Below are 15,049 nucleotides of genomic sequence, written 5' to 3' on the forward strand. Positions count from 1 at the left end.
AAAAATTTACATGGCAACCAATGTACTGTTTTTTAAACATAAGTTCCCATCTTCAACAGAATAATATACTTTGTCTGTTATCAAATGGGGGGATCATCGTATTTTTCCATAAATATTTTTTAAAACAATCAGTAATTTTTATACCAGTACACTTATCCTGAATATATATTTTATTATAAATGAAGTATTTCACAAGGTTTACTTGTGTCTAATAGCATCAACACTTCAATTGTTTTGTATATGAACAATGTCTTCTGTTCAAATAGAAGCAATGTTTAAATCTGCTGTGAGCTACACAAATTCTATGGTCCTAATGGAAGAGGTCAGATGAAGCATTACTGTACTGCAGCATATGCTTCATTCTACACTACACTAATCTGCAGTTCTTTCAAAGCATCACAACCATCCAAGACTCTGAATAAACGATCTCCTTAATCTCTCAAAAGCTAGGACACATTTAGATAAGAGTATTGATCTTGGAATACACCTGCCTCCTTTTTAATTTCTGAAAGTCTTGTGCATGCACCTCTACTACGTGATTATCTAAGCATGTCAAAGCTAAAGAAAATGAAGCTTTAGAGCTAGCATGCATTGATGGAAACACCTCCCTCACAAAATTAGCTGCTTATATTGATGACATGCTTTTATGCAGCTTGGAAGCCAGTAGTGGAAAATGATTTCCTGAGCAACGTACGCTCTGCACTGCAATGTTACTTTCTAAAGCACAATTCAGAGCCTAGGTCCATTTTCTTTTCACTACCACCCAAATAACAGTGTAGTACTTTGATGCTCGGTACCCTAGAAATGTAAATGAAACATCCACTGTACGCTAGAGCTGGATGACTACTTGGTAGAGTTATTGGAAAGTATTTTATAGCAAGCTTAATTACTCTAAAGACAGAGAAACATTAATATGGAAAGGCTCATTCCTATTTATGCCAAATGTTGCTGAATATAAAGGTAAATCATTGCTTGGTTATGAATAACTTCTATAAATACATGACAAAAACAGCAACAGCCAAAGGGAATTATACTACACAGAAATATTACTAAGGATATAGTTCCAAAAAGTTTTTTCCAAACTTACGGGGTTTGTTTTTTGCAGGGGGATCTGGTGTTGGTTTTGGTCATCTGCCTTCATCATAGAATCACAGGACTATAAGGGACCTCAAAAGATCTTCTAGTTTAGTCTCCTGCACTCAAGGCCAGACTAAATATTATCTAGACCATTCTTAACAGGTGATTGTTTAACCTGCTCTTAAAAACCTCCAATGACAGAGATTCTACAACCTCCTTAGGATATTGATTCGAGCGCTTAACTACCCTGATAGGATGTTTTTCCTAACGTCCAACATTAACCACCCTTGCTGCAGTTTAAGCCTATTGCTTCTTGTCCTGTCCTCAGAGAACAATTTTTCTCCCTCCTCTTGTAACAACCTTTTATGTACTTGAAAGCTGTTATGTCCCCCCTCAGTCATTTCCTCTTCTCCAGACTAAATGAACCCATTTTTTTCAATCTTCCCTCACAGGTCATGTTTTCTAGACCTTTCATAATTTTTGTTGCTCTCCTCTGGACTTTCTCCAATTTGTTCACATTTTTCCTGAAATGTGGCTCCCAGAACTGGACACAAAATTCCAGTTGAGACCATAGCAGCACGGAGTAGAGTGGAAGAATTACTTCTTGTTGTCTTGCTTACAACAATCCCAATAATAAATTCCAGAATGCTGTTTGCTTTTTTTGCAGTAGTGTTACACTGTTGACTCATAGTTAGCTTGTGATCCACTATGACTCCCAGATCCCTTTCCGCAGTATTCCTTCCTAGGCAGTTATTTCCCATTTCCCATCATTCACTTCCTCTGAAAAAGAATGTGAATCCCTGTGCCTTCCTCCAAGATCTTTTGTTGGACAGGGAAGGAAATCTTCAAAATTTGACTAAAATAAGGGAAAACATGTTATCTCTATTCCTCTCAAGACACTCCTGAGATACTTCAAAGTTAAATGTGGGAGAAAAGGAGAGGGGAAACAGAGTGAGTTGGGAGCACAGAGTCTGAAGGCATTTCACCCTTCTCTATTGCACTGAGATTAGAGGGAGCACTGGGGTGCAGATGAAGGCATTGTCTGCTCACATGTGCTGCAGAGAGAGACCTGGAAAATATTCTGGAAGAGGCAGAAAAAAAGAGACTCAAAGGTCTCTGGGGAGCATTCTTAGAGGGCTTGTTAGGAACACAGATCTTGAGGAAAGGAGAAGAAAGAGGCCTCATAGCCCCAGTCAATCCAAAATAGTAGCCTGCAATACAGCAGAGGATACAGGGGGCAACATGTCTTCTTCAAGTTCCTCTTTCTCTAAATCTATGTTTGGAGCACAGCTAGAGGCAGACACCTATTGTGCTGGGAAGATGTCAAATATGGCATAGTTGTCTGTTCAGAGCAGGTCTCACTGATAGCTTCAGAGAAGCGGAGTACTTTCTCTCCCTCCCTTACCAGTTTCTCCTGCTCAAAGTCAGTCTTCCATGTTGGCTCCATGTCTCTCTGAAGACCAACTGCAGTAGGGAACAAAGATGTCAGCTCAGCCAAAGGCACCAGCTACTTCTTCTAACACGGAGAGAAACAAATGGGAAAGGCTGACTGAAAGGAGAGGAGAAAAATTTGCTGCCAAAATTGCTCTTTCCCCATTGTAGTGGGGGCTAAAAGGAAGTAGCACATGAAAGCAAAGAGTCTCACCCCATAATGACAGTGTATCATATATGGATGATGATTCGATTTCACAAAAGACTAGGCTGTGTTGTAGGGCTCAGTCACCCTGGTAAAGGTGCGTGAGTCATTCAAGCCTATTGGGGCAGCTTTGATTTGCAACAGAGCCACACTTCAAGAGGTTTCAGAGTAGCAGCTGTGTTAGTCTGTATCCGCAAACAGAAAAGGAGGACTTGTGGCACCTCTTGTTGGAGTCTGTTTTTGAAGTTTTTTTGTTGAAGATTTTAGGTCTGTAATCGAGTGGCCAGAGAGATTGAAGTGTTCTCCAACTGGTTTTTGAATGTTATCATTCTTGACCTCTGATTTGTGTCCATTCACGAGAGACTGCTGAATTGGAATTAATTTGCAAACTGGACACCATTAAATTAGGCTTGAATAAAGACTGGGAGTGGATGGGTCATTACACAAAGTAAAACTATTTCCCCATGTTTATTCCCCCCCTGCCCCCCTCCCCCCTCCCCCCCCCTACCCCCGTTCCTCACATGTTCTTGTCAACTGCTGGAAATGGCCCACCTGGATTATCACTACAAAAGGTTGTTTTTCTCTCCTGCTGGTAACAGCTCACCTTTCCTGATCACTCTCCTTACAGTGTGTATGGTAACACCCATTGTTTCATGTTCTCTGTGTATATAAATCTCCCCACTGTATTTTCCACTGCATGCATCCGATGAGGTGAGCTGTAGCTCACGAAAGCGTATGCTCAAATAAATCTGTGAGTATCTAAGGTGCCACAAGTACTCCTTTTCTTTTTACACTTCAAGAGGTTGGCTTGGAAGATATACAGAGACAGCTTCACCAAGAATAGCTGTCTGATATCAATTTGTGCATTTAAAAAGTTGCAATCATTTTTTCAACGTACATCATCTCTACACCTCATTTGCGGCCTGTGAAAGTTTGTCATACTAATATAAGCAAGAATTCACTTGAATTCTGACCTAACCAAAAGAAAAAAAAAGGAAAACCTATGCTTTTCAGTGTAGCCCACCCCTTTTTTTTAATTATTCGAATCAGTCTGGTTATTACTACTTGCTAGAACATGACAAAATAACTTTTTCTTTCTCATATTAAAAGCTCCAAGATGGGAAAAGAAATGCAAAAAAAAAAAAAGAAAAGGAGTACTTGTGGCACCTTAGAGACTAACCAATTTATTTGAGCATGAGCTTTCGTGAGCTACAGCTCACTTCATCGGATGCATGCCGTGGAAACTGCAGCAGGCTTTATTTATACACAGAGAATATGAAAAAATACCTCCTCCCACCCCACTGTCCTGCTGGTAATAGCTTATCTAAAGTGATCATCAGGTGGGCCATTTCCAGCACAAATCCAGGTTTTCTCACCCTCCACCCTCCCACACACAAATTACCAGCAGGACAGTGGGGTGGGAGGAGGTATTTTTTCATATTCTCTGTGTATAAATAAAGCCTGCTGCAGTTTCCACGGCATGCATCCGATGAAGTGAGCTGTAGCTCACGAAAGCTCATGCTCAAATAAATTGGTTAGTCTCTAAGGTGCCACAAGTACTCCTTTTCTTTTTGCGAATACAGACTAACACGGCTGTTACTCTGAAACCTGGCAAAAAAAAAAGTTACCGAAAAAGTATACTACAGTGATACTGAACCAGGCACGGCATTTTAGTGAATTCAACAAAAATAAACCAGGTAGTATTTCATTAAAATACAAGGGAGCAACATTACTTTGAAATGTCACTTTCCCCTTTAATTAGTACATTCTAATGATAAGTGTATGTCATTCATTACCTAATGAAAGTTATGAGCACATATCGAATCTGGGTCACATTCTACAACTGGGAGGCATGCAGGTAAATTCAAAATAAATTAAAAACTCTATCGAAAGGGAAACAATTAGGGATGCACTTGGTCTCAACTGGTTTGTATGTCTATTAAAACAAATTTCCTAGATTTTTCAGCCTTTTTTTTTTAAAAACAAGGAAGTGAAAAGCCCTCAAAATTACAGCTGTTGCTTTGTATAAGAGGTATTTCTTAAGAATGGCTAACAAGTTTTACAGAGTTTTACATATTCTTGCAGCCATTTCTCTGAGGTGTGACTCTGAACAGGAGCACCAGATTCATATCTTTAATAAGAAACAATAGGACCACCTGGTTACAGGAAAAATTACCAGGCTGTCTTTACTTCCTAACATTGAGAGGCATTTTCTCTTAGCAGAATGAGATAACTCTTACAAAACTCTAAGAGATCAACAACAAAATTCTCATTTGTAAAGGAGAAAAAGTCGTAAATAAATCCAGTTTTTTATCTGGAATTCAGAGTACTGACAGGGGAGTAACACATACAAAGGCTTGTTGTGGCAGTATAGGATATAAAAATGCTGAAGCAAAATGGTATGCTTGGTATATTTATTTGCATGTCAATACCCAGAACACTCTAACACTTCATAGGAGTCCTGGTGCTTAGGCTTTTACAAACTGAGAACTTTTTGCATGCTTTTATGTGCAGTCAATTCTTTTCGAGGTACTTTGCATACAGGATTTCTGAAAGCCTGCCCTAACTTCTACCCTCCACACACCTTTAATGAATGGGGATTATTTATAGTCTTCTGCATTTGGAACTTTTTGTACTGAAATGTTTGTACAAATCTTGTTTGAGATGTCAACAGGGGATTAAAGTAAGCCCAGAGAGGCCATTCAAAAAGGAAAACTGAGTGAATATTTTTAAATCTTATGATTGCAATAGAACCTCAATACCTAGAATTGGGACTGAGCATTATACCCCCCCCCCCCGCCTTTTTACAGAACTCATAGTAATAGCCTATTCCATTAATCAGTTAAGCCTTTCTTTGCAAAATGGTATCATCACAGCTCCTTTACAATGATGTCTAGCTCAGACCCTGCTTGCCATTTGTGCTGTTCCACTCTCACTCACATACCCGATCCCATCCACCTTTTCTCTATCTTAACTCCACTCCACCATCCTCTGCTCAGCTCTATCTTAATTGCCAGGCAACATCTCTGTGCCAGTCATGGCACAGCTTCCCCAGTTTATAGGAAAACGTTTCTTCCAGAGACTGCCTTAACACTCACTTCCAAGAATTACAGTGCTTGCACGGTGTTCAGAGGCATGTTGAACAGAAGCAAAGTGGAGGTGGTTCTTAATTATTAATTAATTATTATTTGCAATGCTCTTAAGCAAAGAAAATCAAGGAAACTACATTTTAGTTGCGGGGGGGGGGTTCCCCTGACATTACTGTCTTTGTGCTACTGAGTCAACCGCAATTGTAGAGATAAGTTTGCTGGCATCAGAAGCATATTTTTATTAACCATTTGATACCAAGAGAAGTGGTTATCAAAGAAAAATTATAATTCCCAAGGTGTAGAACATATAAAGAATTATATATGCTAACAAGGAAATACTCCAGTGAGTGCTAACTATTCTGGCATGACAGGGCAATATCTCTTTCATCTCCCCCTCTCACAAACAGAATTATGCTTCTTCCATGCGGCACATTCTACTTGGAATGCCCTACCAAAATCTATTCATCAAACTTTCACCCTCACCTTGTTCAAATCATTCCTAAAAAAATACTTCTGAGGCATTGTCTAATGTAAGAACATAAGAATGGCCCTACAAGCGCAGACCAAAGGTCCATCTGGCCCAGTATCCTGTCTTCCAATAGTGGCCAGTGCCAGATTCCCCAGAGGGAATGAACAGAACAGAGAATCATCAAGGGATCCATCCCCTGTCACTCATTCCCAGGTTCATAAAAGGAGCCATTACACTGCCCACCCCCCCCAAAAAAACACCTGAATCTCTGTGACGCACATATTCCTTTCATGAGCTACCACGCAGTCAGTTGTTACTAACTCAAGTCCCTTCTCACCCCTTCCCTGTTCCTGGGGCATGGCATATCCTCACTTGTTTGTCAAATCCATTGTTTTAAGAGTGCAAGTTCCTGGGGGCAGAGAGATGTCTTGTTTTCGGTTAGATGTTTGGGATACTTTAAAAATAAACAATGATGAGAAATAAAAATTATGATTCAAATAGATATTATTATTGACTAACACTATTCATTTCAGTACCACAGGTCTTGTACATTGTGTTATCAATTTAGTACTAGTACAATGAGTTACCAGTAACATAAATCCTAACTCTATCATAGTAATCCTTTTTCTTATTCCTCCCATGACCAATTTTTCTTAAAATGCTCATAATTTTGAATAACGTAATTCTTCTACAGATCAACATACGTATTTATTACATCGCATCTCAAAACTGCAGGCTCATAAGCATAAGTAACATCACTTCTCATTTACTATTGGCATTTGTTCTCTACTTTTTACTGGTTCTCTTGACCACATTGCAAGATAAAATAAGGATCATTAAGTGGATAACAATGTAAACAATAACTTCTTTCTTTTTTAATTTCCTCATTTTCTGATAGTAAAAACCATTCAGTCTAGTAAAACAAAGCATATGCTTAGCTAAAAAAAAAGTATGTTCTCCTAGAATTACTTTGCTAAAATAAGGAAAGCAAAAGCATAAAAAAAAGTGGATTTTGACATTTAATATTTTGTTCAATACTATTACTGCACCAGCAATCACTGTCTCTTACAAACAAATTAATGGTCTACCATCTGTCAAGTGTTCAGATAATCGCAGAGTTTAATGCACAATATGGTTATTAGAATGTGACCTGACAAAAAGAAAAAGAACACAACCTAATTTGGACTACAAAATCTATGATCTCATTTGCAAATGACAGTTTGACAAGCTATTATTCTGCATTTTGGCTACAGTAAAAACGATTTTATGCATACATAATTCTATTAGTCATACAGCCAACTGTTTGTGGAAGATTACTTTAAACTATAAAATTTGCTTTGTCATACAGTATTTTGACTAATTCTTACACAAATATTTGCACCATGAATAATAATTTAATGATCTGTGCAAACATATCTAGAAATAAAACACAAATCATTAAGCAAAAATAATACTTTGTGATGCTGCCACTAACTATAACAAAAGACTATCCAGCATGGATTTCAAAGAATGAGTGCAAAAAGTTATTTAAAACATAATAATTGTCTATAAATCAAAATAGAAAGATGACAGTCTTTTGAAAAGTATAATGTATGAGACACTTTTGTATGGAATCTAGTTCAAACCCATCTGTGGCATTTGCTAATGAGAATTATTAATAATACCTGTTTTTATTTATCATGTCATTTGTGAACTATCTTTGTGGCATATTCCATATGTAATGCTTTTTGTTTTCACCAAGGGAAATAGTACTGACAGTTGTCTCTAATAAAGAACATTAAAAAACCCTATTATTTTCTAATAGTAGGACACAGTATCTGACAAGCCACATGTGCCTTTGGATCACCAAATTTCTATGCATCTCAACTGCATTGTAAAGGTTCCAAACAAAACATATTTCCAAAACATATACAGGTACTTATATCCTGAGAGTTACTTAAAGGTATACTCACTGTGTAAAACACACGCTTAAGAGAGAGCTCAATTAATTAAGTCTGCAAACAAGAAGTTCTCTGAAGGTGACAAAACAAAACAGTTTTTTTTTAACATAAGCAATTATATTACCTGCATATATAATAGATAGAAACAAGTAGTGCTGTGAATTATATTTCTTTGTTTCAGCACCATTGAGCTTCTATTATTTTAACTTTCACATTGCTTTTAGTTGTGAAAAATGATATATTTTCCTGTCATGTTAGCTCAATACACTCCTGAGTCAGTGCACTAAACCTCTACAGTGGAGAATTATGGGATCAGTTTGGTACTGTCATAAATGCTGGGATATGAATTTTAAGAACAATGTGATAGATTTTCAAGCATTAGTTACACTACGCAAGAACCTGCCTCAATAATAAAGGATCATGAAAGTCCCCAGAAAGCAAGAAAAATCAGATCAGGGTTTATGCAAGGCCTGTAGGCGTTTCGAAGCATAATACAATTTACAGCTGTATAGAACAACACTTATGAGAGTGAAACCTGCAACTCTTGTTATCAGTTTCTACCAGTAGGGAAACAAGAAGAATAAACGAATGGCACATGAGAAGGCAACTTCAGGTCCTAACTAGAAAAAGCTTTACATCACCTCCCAGGTCACACATGGCCCAGGAGGCTGCATACAGGCATATCTCTGTGTCTATAACGACCAGGTTCTGTGACTATTCCCTTTAGATAAGGGCAGGCCTAGATTAGAGCTAATGTTGAAATTGGCACTATATGAAGACTGATAATGGACTTCCTCACCTGCCTCCAAGTTGAATAGCTAGCAGACTCCATGACTGCACAATCTGGGACATAAACCAACCCTCCACAGCTTTGATGCTGTATAGAATTTTTTGGGCTGGATGGACTTGTTCATTATGAAACTCAAGAATTTGTATAATATGGGCTAAACTGTTCCTTTGGGCCACAACCCTCAGTCAGAACAGAGGCACAATACCCTGGCAGCGTCTTCCAGAAACACTGTACCTGCCTCAGGCACAATGCCCTGAAATATAGCAGTGTTTCACCTTTAAAACAATGCAGGATGTGCTCCATTCTACATAGTGCTGGCCTCTCAAAGGGAAGCTAGCACAGCTGTAGGTGCTAGCCTGGAGCAGCTCTTGAATTACCTGATGGCAAGGACTGGCACTGTGCCAGAACTTATATAGCACGGCACAAGAACAGAAAGTGCCACACACCCTCTCTCCTACTGCATACCCCACTCAGAACTGAAGACAAACTGGCTTCAGATGCAATAGCTCATCTTCATTGTTTCAAGAGGCAACATGTCAAATGCTTTTCTAAAAAAAATTATTTTGCTTAAAATTACTATATTCTGATAGGTGAAGTCCTGGTAATCCTCAATATTTTTTTTACTTTCTTCTTACTCAAGAGAAAATAAAACAGAAAAAAATAGCTACTAGAGTTGAGATTCACAAAATACAGTTTGTGCTCCCTACACTGGCTCTTCACCTGCAGTTAGCCAACAAAAGCTGGGCTACCTGCACTGATCACTGTGGTGCACAAATAAAATTGCTATAATATGTTAAGATTTAAATACTGTAAGTTGCTGTTGTTACAGTAAAACCACCATTTCAATTACAATGCTAGTTAAAATATAGGAAACATGTCAGTATTCATAGAATCATAGAATCATAGAATATCAGGGTTGGAAGGGACCTCAGGAGGTCATCTAGTCAAACCCCCTGCTCAAAGCAGGACCAGTCCCCAATTAAATCATCCCAGACAGGGCTTTGTCAAGCCTGACCTTAAAAACTTCTAAGGAAGGAGATTCTACCACCTCCCTAGGTAACGCATTCCAGTGTTTCACCACCCTCCTAGTGAAAAAGTTTTTCCTAATATCCAACCTAAACCTCCACCACTGCAACTTGAGGCCATTACTCCTTGTCCTGTCCTCTTCTACCACTGAGAATAGTCTAAAACCATCCTCTCTGGAACCACCTCTCAGGTAGTTGAAAGCAGCTATCAATCCCCCCTCATTCTTCTCTTCTCTTCAAATCCCAGTTCCCTCAGCCTCTCCTCATAAGTCATGTGTTCCAGTCCCCTAATCATTTTTGCTGCCCTTCGCTGGACTCTCTCCAATTTATCCACATCCTTCTTGTAGTGTGGGGCCCAAAACTGGACACAGTACTCCAGATGAGGCCTCACCAATGTCGAATAGAGGGGAACGAACACGTCCCTCGATCTGCTGGCTATGCCCCTACTTATACATCCCAAAATGCCATTGGCTTTCTTGGCAACAAGGGCACACTGCTGACTCATATCCAGCTTCTCGTCCACTGTCACCCCTAGGTCCTTTCCTGCAGAACTGCTGCCTAGCCATTCAGTCCCTAGTCTGTAGCTGTGCATTGGGTTCTTCCGGCCTAAGTGCAGGACCCTGCACTTATCCTTATTGAACCTCATCAGATTTCTTTTGGCCCAATCCTCCAATTTGTCTAGGTCCCTCTGTAACCTATCCCTCCCCTCCAGCGTATCTACCACTCCTCCCAGTTTAGTATCATCCGCAAATTTGCTGAGAGTGCAATCCACACCTCCAGATCATTTATGAAGATATTGAACAAAACCGGCCCCAGGACCGACACCTGAGGCACTCCACTTGACACCGGCTGCCAACTAGACATGGAGCCATTGATCACTACCCGTTGAGCCTGACAATCTAGCCAACTTTCTACCCACCTTATAGTGCATTCATCCAGCCCATACTTCTTTAACTTGATGACAAGAATACTGTGGGAGACCGTGTATATTATTATTATTATATTAAAATATATTTGCCATATATATTTTAAAGGATAACAGTGACAGGGGGAAAGTAGTTTAAATAACTGAACATTAATAAGAATTGAAGGGCCAAAGGTTCAAAGCTGGGCACAAGGGCAAACACTAAAATGCATATGATTCAACTTTACCTGCAAAATATGTGCACATAACTGAATTTAATTTTGAATCCCAAGTTCTTTCCCACTTTTTACAAGACACGGATGGACACGCAGGATTCAAGGGGTGGAAAAAGCTGAGAAAAGATCCAAATCCTGCAGAACTCCCATTGTACTATCTTTTCCCCCCAACCCCACCCCACCCTCAGCTCAAAAAAAATTCCCTTGGCAAAGGACGCCGTATAAACTATTAAACATAAGATTCTGTAATTAGATCTCATAGCTTTGTTTCTTTTCCAGATAACACTTGCACATCACATATTAATTTATTTGTTGAAAAGCTTTACAATACAGATAAGAGTATGCCATATGTCCGTTTTATTTCCAAGTATTTAAAGCTGATCAAGTTTTTTGGTTTTTGCGGGGTTTTGTTTTTTTGGTTTTTTGAGATGCATTTGCAAGTTCTTTGGCCTTTACCACCCAACAAGGGCTTTATATTACTGTGATTCTTCCATCACACCCACCTTCCTCATTCCCTCAAGAAAACTTGAATTGTGAAACAGAATATACAGGTGGCATCATTTAAAAATCACAAGGACACAGCAAGTTTCTGTATCAAAACATGCCTTGGAAGCTATTTTTTAATGTAATTTCTTACTGGACCAAGGGGGAAATTTTTCAGAATAATATGGATGATTATCCCAAAATATTTGAATAAAATAGCAGCTGAACTGAATTAGTATAATACAACTGCCAACAGCAGTAGCAATGAAAGTCCCTCCTAGATGATTTACACAAAGTTAGCTGAAAACAGAGAGAAAAAAGAAAAGGAAAAGAACACTTTAAAAGGACACCTTTGGTTATCAGAGAAACTTCTTGTTTTTTTCTCTGCCTACAGTATCCTTCTGGTATTAGTTCTGCCCGTACATTTGCTTCTCTGTAATATTCTCATCCCTAACAAGATCAGAGAAAATGATTTATTCCACCCCCAGACTTCCTACGTTTGAACGTCATCCTCTGGGACACTGGATTTCTGAATTGCTTTCGGCCATCTGATATTACATTACTGCAGCCTTCCCTAGAATGAGCCAGAAAAATCAAAATAATTACATTAATGCTGGGAATCAAAGTTTATTGACTTTCCCTTGAGCTATGATACCAAAAAACTGGTTACAAAAGTTGCCATCTTATTTAATGATACCACCTCCTCGTCCCTTCTTGTACTTGTCAAAATATCTTTTGAAAACATTCTCAAAAAAATTCTCAGAAAAGTTCTTGATATGTAGCAATTCAATATCATACAAATTCCCTTTTAAAGGCAGCTAGTTTTCATCAACTCTTTTAAAACTCTAGTTCATTTGAATATTGAGGATTTATTTTATCTCCCATTTCCTATTCCTCCTTGTCAATGCCTAGGGAAGTACTGGAAAACACTGTCATTTCAATTCCCTCACTTCTTTCAAGAGTGCTCTACATTGTCCTATATTCTCAAGCAAACTGTTATCCCCGTGTCAACATCTTAAGCATGTTCTCTTTGTGGAGTGACACCCACAAAAAAGTTAATTTGAATGTAACTAGCAAGTGCCCTGTGCCCTCATGGTAACTGATTCTGATGATTTAAAGTTTTTAACTTGATATTCCACTGCTGGAGTGTTCCAGGGGGTGAAATTTATGTGGAATCAGATGGGGGAAAAGAATGTTCCTTCTTTGACTTTCTCTCAAGCTCAGCTGAAGTAATCTCTTACTCCTGAGTAAAAAAAAAAAAAAAGTTATATATCTAATTGTCTCCAGAATCTCTCTTCCATATAGTCAATAACATTCCTTTCCCATAAGTCTTTCTCTAGAGAACAGGTCTTCTTTTCTGGAAATGTTTTGTCCCAGGTTACTGAGAGCCTCTTGACTCAGACAACAGAAAATTAATTGTTTAATTTAATTTTAACATAATTAAATCAACTGCAACAATTCACAAAAGGACTCGTCAGGTTTCAAAACACAAAATGTTTCTAACAAAAATTAATAAATAATTGTCTTTAACTTTAGCATCTTCTTTCAGAACAAGCAATTTCCTGAGGACTAATTCCTTTCAAGATCTCCCTTTTCAAAGGATCTGCATGGCTCAGTGGTCTGAGTAGATGACTGGGAACCAGCAATTCATGATTTGTAATCCTAAATAATATAGGCTTTTCAGTTAACGAGTCATTGTGTAGCCCACCTGTTGCTATAGCTCTCCTTCCATATTGATAAAAAAGCACTATTAACACTTACACAGTTGGAGCAGGGGGGAAAGCATACAAAGCTTCCCAGATCCTAGGAAAGATGAAGAAGTGGAATCCACCACCATGTCCTTTATGAATAAGCCTATGTGAATTAAATTGTAAGCAGGGTCCGAATGAGCTCTCCCCTGACATCTAGTGATGAACTAGGGAAGAAGACTTCAGGAACAGACAATGTTTGCATAGACCAGGGGTTGGCAACCTTTCAAAGTGGTGTGCCGAGTCTTCATTTATTCACTTTAATTTAAGGTTTCATGTGCCGGTAATACATTTTAATGTTTTTTAGAAGATCTCTCTCCCTATAAAAGTCTATATATTATATAACTAAACTACTGTTGTATTGTAAAATAAACAAGGTTTTCAAAATGTTTAAGAAGCTTCATTTAAAATTAAATTAAAACGTTGATCTTATGCTGCCAGCCGCTCAGCCCGCTGCTGGTCTGGGGTTCCGTTCACCTAGGCCAGCAGCGGGCTGAGCGGGGCCTGCGGCCGGGACCCCAGCTGGCGAGGGGCCGGCAGCCAGAACCCCAGACCGGCAGTGGGCTGTGTGGGGCCAGCGGCCAGGACCCCAGACCAGCAGTGGGCTGAGCGGCTCAGCCCGCTGCCGCTCAGGGGTTCCATCCGCCAGCTCCTGCCAGACGGGATCCCAGCTGTCGGACCCGCTCAGCCTGCTGCCAGTCTGGGGTCTAGGCCCTGCCCATATACAGTGGGTACCTACCTTCTCCCTGGTTCTGGCCCATTCTCTTCCTCTCTCTCTGCACTGAACTGAGAGTGGGAGTGCAATGAGCACGGGGCTGGGGTTGAAGGAGCAGGTTGGGGGTTGGGATGTAGGGTCTGGCCAGGAGCTAGAATGAGGGAGGAGGCTCAGGGTTGGGGCAGGAGGTTTGGGTGTGGAGTGCTTACCTGGACAGCTCCCATTTGGTGGGAGGGGTGCAGGTGGGAATGTTGGGGGCGGGGTGCAGGAGCTCCCGTTTGGTGCTCAGGGTGGGGGTGGGTATGTGGGGGGTGCAAGAGTCAGGATGTGGGGGGTGCATGGGGTGTGGGGGGGCTGGGTATGTGTGGGGGTGCAAGAGTCAGGGCAGAGGGCTGGGGGCCTGTGAGGGAGGTGCAGGTGTCAGGGCATGGGGTGTGGGGGGCCTGGGTATGTGTGGGGGTGCCAGAGTCAGGGCTGGTATTGTGGGGGGAGTGAAGGAGTCAACCAGAGGGCTGGGTGTGTGTGAGGCGGGTACAGAGCTCAGGGCACGGTGTGTGGGGCTGCAGGGCTCAGGGCAGAGGGCTGGGTGTGTGTGGGGGGAGGGTCAGGGCAGAGGGCTGGGAGTGTGGGCTGGGGTCATGGGGTGCTCACAGCAGAGGCCTGGAGGGGGTATGCCCCGCTTCCGTACCCCCCTTCTCCAAGGCCCTGCCCTCGCTTCGTCTCTGTCTCCGCTGGGAGCAGCGAGCACGCTGACCCCACTCCTCCTCCTCCACCTCCTCGCAAGGGCCATCAGCTGATCAGCCAGCAGGGAGGGAGAGAGGGGGAGGAGGAGGGGCAGGAACCCAGCACACTGCAGGAAGGGGAAGGGGAGCCGGCAGGACCAAGCTTCTGCCCCTTGTCCCCTGCCCCCGTGGGAGGGGGCGGAGAAGAGAAGAGC

At 40.8% G+C, this 15,049-nt stretch overlaps 1 protein-coding gene across 19 annotated transcripts in view; it reads right to left on the bottom strand.

Annotated features, from left to right (window-relative positions):
• Positions 1–15,049, bottom strand: part of FHIT (fragile histidine triad diadenosine triphosphatase) — a 1,095,777-nt gene that overhangs the window by 1,008,976 nt on the left and 71,752 nt on the right. For 3 of the 19 annotated variants that reach the window (XM_073350947.1, XM_073350944.1, XM_073350954.1), the window contains one exon: positions 8,224–8,283. The exons of the other annotated variants lie outside the window; for them this stretch is intronic. The gene's annotated coding sequence lies outside the window, so the exon portion shown is untranslated. The remainder of the gene's footprint in view (positions 1–8,223; positions 8,284–15,049) is intronic. 19 annotated transcript variants of the gene reach the window in all.

The sequence above is a fragment of the Lepidochelys kempii genome, chromosome 7 (genome assembly GCF_965140265.1).
Source record: "Lepidochelys kempii isolate rLepKem1 chromosome 7, rLepKem1.hap2, whole genome shotgun sequence".
In the NCBI taxonomy this organism is placed as follows: Eukaryota; Metazoa; Chordata; order Testudines; family Cheloniidae; genus Lepidochelys; species Lepidochelys kempii.